Source organism: Anabrus simplex, chromosome 3, assembly GCF_040414725.1.
Source record: "Anabrus simplex isolate iqAnaSimp1 chromosome 3, ASM4041472v1, whole genome shotgun sequence".
In the NCBI taxonomy this organism is placed as follows: domain Eukaryota; kingdom Metazoa; phylum Arthropoda; class Insecta; order Orthoptera; family Tettigoniidae; genus Anabrus; species Anabrus simplex.
Window position 1 is genome coordinate 96,280,753 of NC_090267.1, and position 7,207 is coordinate 96,287,959.

Sequence of the window (7,207 nt, forward strand, 5' to 3'; positions counted from 1 at the left end):
ATCTTCAGGGCTGCCAACAGTGGGGTTCGAACCCACTATATCCTGGATGCAAGCTCACAGCTACGCGCCCCTAACCGCACAGCTAACTCGCCTGGTATAAAATCTATATATATATAATTTGAACGTGTGTCCAACTCGTTGGCTGAATGGTCAGCGTACTGGCCTTCGGTTCAGAGGGTCATGGGTTCGATTCCCGGCCAGGTCAGGGATTTTAACCTTCATTGGTTAATTCCAATGGCCCAGGGGCTGGGTGTTTGTGCTGTCCCCAACATCCCTGCAACTCACACACCACACATAACACTATCCTCCACCACAATAACACGCAGTTACCTGCACACGGCAGATGCCGCCCACCCTCATCAGAGGGTCTGCCTTACAAGGGCTGCACTCGGCTAGAAATAGCCACACGAAATTATTATTTATTTCAATGTGTAACATAATATTGTGAGAAAACCGCAATTATAACACCTATGTGATTTACATCAAAAGAAAGACCTCCATCTCAGGATTACTAGGAAAATATTATTTATTTCATTAAGTTCTTTATTTGCATAAAATAGTCATTAATTAAACTGATATTTTATGAAAGTTGTTTCCGCTGATCTTTCTAAGCCAGCCTGATAGACGGCTTTGTGAAAGTTGTCTATGCAGATCTTTCTATGTTAGTTCAATAGATGGCTCTGTGAAATCAAGACAGAACATATTTTATTTAGAAGCTCCAGGAGGCTGTGGAAAAACATTTGTTTATTCAACTTTAGTATACTGATTAGAAGCAGAAGTGAGATTGCAATCCTGGCTGCATGGATAGGAATTGCAGCTTTGTTATTACCAAATGGCAAGACAATTCACACAACTTTCAGTTTGCCTGTTCCAGTAACAGGAAGTTCAGTTTCGTGTATTAAATGGAACAGCTCAGAAGCAGATGGTTTTTGAAAAAATCAGCTGTTATTATTATTCAGGAAGCTTCCATGATTTCTGCATTAGCAGTAAATTGCATTAATCACCTGCTAAAGGACTTTATGAGGTGTAAAAAAGAAATGGGTGGTAAAATTGTCATATTTGGGGCAGTTTTTTTTTTTTTGCCAAGTTCTTTCAGTGATGCCCAAAGGTGGAAGAGCGCAGATAAATGAGGCATATATTCAGAATGAAATATGACTAAAAATGTAAAGTATTGTCCGTGAAAACAAATATGTGTGTGAAGCCTTCTGAAAAAGAATTTGTGTTATGGCCACTACAACTAGGAAATAATAAAATTAAAAGTGAAATAGGAAATGATATAATAAGGGTTCACAATGACTTCATAAGTAATAATTCAGTGGTAAAGCACATTTCTGGCAATTGTATAGACTTTAAGTCTTCAACTTACTATAACAGAATAATTGTTAGTCCTTTCAATGTTGACTAACAGTATAAATGAAGACATTCTTCACCTAATCCCAGGAAGTTTTAAGGAATACAACAGTGTTAATACTCTGTTATCACATGAAGATGACACAGATTTCATAAGCAGCAAACCCACAAGAATACCTACACTCCACTATGCAATCTGGAATGTCTCCACATGTATTAAAATTGAAAGTTGGTCAATTGTAATGCTTATAAGAAATATTCACATGGCCTTTGGTTTAATAAACAGAGTGTGTATGATAGTTACAGAAATGTGACCATGAACAAAGCACAGGCTCAAGGTTTTGACAAAGTTGGTATTTACCTCGGTGCGCTGTCAGCCACGGTCAGTTTTATGTGTGGCATTTAGTAAAATTAAAGCTGAGAGGGATGTCAAAATTAAAATTATAACTACACCATATAGGGCCAGTTTCCCAAAACTGAATAGTATTTCACAAAAAACATACTCGTAGTTTACAATGAAATACTAAAATCAGTCGATTAGTAGGACAGTCAAATGCAATAATTTACAGTGAACTGCAGCCTGTTCCAATCATGCACAAGAAGATTATAATAGAGTAATTGCCAATGTTCAAAAATTCCATGTGTATAGGCACAACGGAAATGTAAGTTTAAAAGCAAATACAGTAATTGGTCTTCCAGAGTTTATATTTTACGTTACTTTTCTCATGCTTCCTGTATCATAAGTTTTTGTTCACAGCTATTGCCATTCGCTTATACACATCAGACCTTAAAATGTATACAGCAGTAAATGGGATACATATTTCTTTTTTTCTTCTCATATCAAGATGGAGAAGCTGGTTGGCTCCCAAGAGGAAAAAAGGAAAAGAAGAAGAAATGTCTCTTTCCTTCTTTTTAATATATATATATATGTGTGTGTGTGTATAAGACAATATCATACCTGCCAACCTTCAAAAAGAGAAATCCAGAAGATCCCAAAGCGGAAAATCTTTAACAACACATGCTTGCGTCGCAAAGTCTTGAGACATAGTGAAAAAGGACGGCACGGTGAGATTACAAACAATACTAATACAAGTCAAATACAGGGTATGGTCACCCCTGAAATTAAATACTCACACAAAGTTACATCGTGATGAGTGTTCATCTGTTTTCACTTAACACTGGGAACAGTTCACACAGAACACAAACAGTGTGTTTCTGCACTTTATATTTGCAGGTCACAATATGAATGTCACCGTCAAAATTAAACTAAACATGTGCACCTATTTACAAAATTCTGGCAAATTCACAGTATGCAGGTTATTATCCATCACAGGTTGGGAGAGGACAGATGGAGATGAGTTGCTTTCTTTGCTTTCTACACAGAAATTCTGGAGGAAAACTACTCAAGTGACATGGACCAGTACTTCTGGTTTTCAAAACAGAAATAAAATCCAGAATTTCATTTGACACTGAGGACCTAAACTAATTTTGGTTCTTTTTCACAAGCTGAACACACTGAACAGGATAAGATAGAAGGCAGCCAGGAGAAGACGAAAGATGGCCAGAATAAGATGGAGGGTGGCCGACCGACAGGTATTACCTGGATCTGACAAGGAGACCAGAGGATGTACACGCCGCTGTTTGGGAGAGTACACACACAGAGTGACTGAGTGAAGGCATGCTACGACCGACGAGGGGACACCATCAGAAATTATGAGAACGGCCTAGGTTGGCTACATAACCTCGTAAGGAAGAAAGGCTTGTCTTTCAAGCTCCAGAGGACATGGAAAAGCCCTTGCCACGTTCTGAGAGGAATAAACAACGTCAGCTACCGAGTACGACAGAGGCCAAGGTGCAAGATGAAGGTGGTACATCTAGACCAACGGGCGCCATACCGAAGAACAGCCGAGAAGGTTACTGATCGGGACGATGAGCTCTCGAAGGGGGGCAATGTTACGTGCCAGCCCCATGGTAGCTCCTTTCGGTATTTCCAGGAAAGGGCTGGTGACTCAGACGACCTGGAATCTCCCAGCCGGCCTGTGGGGTGGGGCCGGCCCTTCCGTGAATTGTTCTCGGCGGCCGGCTTACCTGTGAGCTTCTTTGAAAGTCAATGGGAATGTTCTGCCTCCAGTGACATCATGAAATTTCTGGATCAAATTACGCGAACTATAAAAAGGGGAGGCTAGCCGCGGGGAGTCAGTCAAGTGTTGTACTCGGGGTGACAGTTGGGCTCCGAGGTGGAGTCAGTGTTCGGCGGCTGGGCTGAGGGCGACAGAAGTGTTGGCTGTCATCAGTGTCCCACCGAGGTCTGAACTGAGGAACTGCTGTAGTGTAGGAGAGACCAGGGAGTGTGTAACTGAAGGCGATGGAACGACAGACTGTGTAGTGCCTTAGAGTATTGTGTGTGTGTGTTTTTGTTTTTGTGGACTGAGGACCGCCGTGAATCAACGATTAAAGCAGTTATCGTGTGCGAGGATAATTGGACGTGTGTTAATATTCGCTGTTGTATCATCCTGCTGTTGGATACTGTTGAGCTGTAGCTGACTGTTGTTCACTTCATGTGATTGCGTGAAGTACCAGACTATCATTGGAATTCGAACCAACAAACAGTCGTGTGTTGTATAATCAGTGACACTATGTTCAAATCCAGCTAACTACGCACAGCCGCTGTACGAGTTGATTGACTGGACTTGGGGAAGTGAAAGTGAGGCTTAAGCGTCCGCAGGTAGACAAGCGGGTTAGACCTCCTACTGTGTGTACAGAAGAGAGATTTGTAAAGAGACTGTAATTAGTGTGGTCATTCGTAACTGGTTAGAATTGTTTATGTTTAAATATGTGTGTGTGCACTTAATCCTGAAATAAATTAGAGTAATCAAACAGATGGAGTTTTTATAATCGTAACAATATAAATTCACAGCCTGCTACTTTTCATGATCTCTTTTTTTCAAAATCACAGCCTGCTACTTGTTTAGGAACATCTCAGTGAATGAAGTAGCAGTTGAAGTCAAACAGGTGACGAAAGCACGGTGATAATCGATAATGTGATTATCGATGCATTTACAGTAGAATTTCAAACACTTGTATTACCAGCTACTATCTAAAGTCAAACAAATCCGAAAACAAGCGCGGATGTTCAAAATCCGTACAACCCGTAAAACACACTCAAAATCCGTACATTTTACGGAAAAACTGGAATACTTGGCAGGCGTGCAATATAGATATGCCTAAAGTTAAATTTGAATCACAAGAAAATGCAACATATGAGTTTCTTTCTAGTCATGTTTAGGAGGGGGCGGGGGCTTGAAGTCAGTCTGTTTGCTGCTAACAGTACCTGCAGATAAAAGTGATGAAAGTTAATTATTTTAAAATTCTGAGTCCATACCATTCTTAAGTCTCGTTAGTTCTCATTTGATACACTGGGCCAGCATTGGTATAGCTGTCTGCTGAGAGACTGCACCTTAATAATTGTAGCTTATGCAGTATTTATTTTATTAGTGAAATAATATGAATTAAATCGAATAAAAAAAAAATGAGCAGTTCTTGAGGCAAGCGTAATGTGGAATTGGTAGTTAAGTTTGTTCTTACGCACAGGGATTTTTAATCCACAGAAAAATGTGCAATTGATCCTAAAAACAAGAAATGTTCCATAGAAAAATTCAAGGGAAAGACCACAATATTACAATGAACTTCCTGGACTATTTTTATGAAAACAGTAGCGTAAAAGTCAAAGAAATATTAATGTTTATTTCATTCCACCTATTCAATACACAAAGAGTGATTTTAATTAAGAATAAAATCTTATGAAGTAAATTATAGGGACAGGTTTTGCCCTTTTTTTAAGGGCATCTTCAGCTTATTCTCAAACCTGAAATATTAAATTTTTAAGATAAATTACAAATTATAAAAGTGAGGATGATGTAGGTACATGCGTCAAAAAATAAGCAAGAGGGATGACAGTAGTTACGATATTCTTATAACAAAGCCTTTATAAAGCCTTACAAACAGTCCTAATTTATATACTTTTATGAATGTCTTTGTCTAAAAATGTGGTAACAAGTTGCATATTAACAGTTCTACAAGAACACAATTATTGCTGCATCGAGTCTTGTTAAACGGCTCCCTGTATTGGTTGAGGGCGTAAGAAATAAGTTTGGACCCTAAACAGTTCAATCTTTAGAATAATGATGAAGAAAAATGTTACTGATAATTCCAATCCTGTCTGGCCAGGTATATCCTGCTACGGTAATTGAGTAGGCCGTACAGCCAGCATCTCAACGCCGAGTGTTGGGTGGTGGGAAATAACCCAGCCAAATGAGGGGACCAACGGCTTCGGGCGGAAGAGTCTTCTTAGTAGGGTGATGAACCCTCAGTGGAGGAAATGCCAATGCAATTCATAACTGCAAGCGTCTGACCCATAGTGGGCGGCTTGTGGGCAGCGTCTGTTCTCCAGGTTAGGGGCGGCTGTTAGTCTGATGTGCAGAAGGCAACGGGAAACCACTGCACAAGCAAAATCCCAAGATTAGCAGTCATGGATAGAAGCTTGAGCGAAACTGTAAAGTATTTACATGGGCTTCGGAACCCAAGATATGGCAGGAGAGGGGATGGCTGCAAGGCCTCTCAGGTCATCATCCAACGAAATCCTTGCAGGAAAGTGCGTAATAAATTCAATGTAGGAACTTGGGATGTGAAAACGTTGCTAAGAACAGGAAAACTACAAGAAATCAAAATCGCAATGCAAGAAACAGCACTTGATATTTTAGGAATATGTGAAACAAGGTGGTCAGGAAACGGGGACTTCTGTTCAGACGAATTCAGAATAATTTACAGTGGAAGTGAAAAGTCAGAAATGAATGGAGTGGCTATTATCTTGCGAAGAAAATGGTCCAGTCACGTGATCAACACATATCATGTAAGTGACAGATTGATGATGATCAAAGTGAAAGCCACTCCAGTTGATCTAGTGATCATTCAGGTATACTGCCCAACTTCTAACAGTTCCGATGAAGAGGTAGAGACAGTCTACGAGCAAATGGAAAGCTTATTGGAACTCATAGGAAATAAAGATAATGTGGTCATAATGGGCGATTTCAATGCCTCTGTTAGTTCACATAGCAACTTGAACTATGCTGGTAAATTCGGACTAGGGAACATGAACAAAAGAGGTCAGAGACTTTTAGAATTTTGTGAACAGCACGATATGGGTATAACAAACACATTCTTTGAAGTACCTGTCCAAAGAAGATACACATGGAAAGCACCTGGAGATAATGCACGATATCAGATTGATTATATATTAGTCAGACAGCGATATCGAAACCAGATTAAATCCAGCCACAGCTATCCAGGACCTGATGTGGACAGCGACCACAATCTTGTATTAGCCAAGTGTGACATTAAGCTAAAGAAGAATATGAAATTGACCCAGCACAAATGGAACACACAAAGTTTAAAGAACACTGGCATACAAAAGGCATACAAAATGAAAACTAATCAGTTAGCAGAGACTTTTCATGACAGTGCAAAATGGGAGGAAATAAGGAATGGTATAACTGAAGCTGCTGAGGAAGTGCTGGGAAGAAGACAGTTACAGCCGAGGAAGCCATGGATGACTGATGAAATCATAAACCTTATTCGCAAAAGGAATAAGGAGAAGAGAGTAGGGAATAAAGAACGGTACAAAGAAATTAGAAATCAGATCACAACAAAGTGTCGCGAAGCAAAGGAGAACTGGATGAAGAAGACAAGCGAGATTATAGGAAAGGACACGATCAGAGGACAGGTGGAAAAGGCATATTTCAGTATCAGAACCCTAGAACACAAACCAAAAACCAGAAGCTCTATAGTCAGAGATAAAATG

The 7,207-nt window shown here is 39.9% G+C and overlaps 1 protein-coding gene across 1 annotated transcript in view; it reads right to left on the reverse strand.

Annotated features, from left to right (window-relative positions):
* Positions 1-7,207, reverse strand: part of p (WD40 repeat domain-containing protein pink) — a 78,004-nt gene that overhangs the window by 21,279 nt on the left and 49,518 nt on the right. The gene's annotated exons all lie outside the window — the stretch shown is intronic.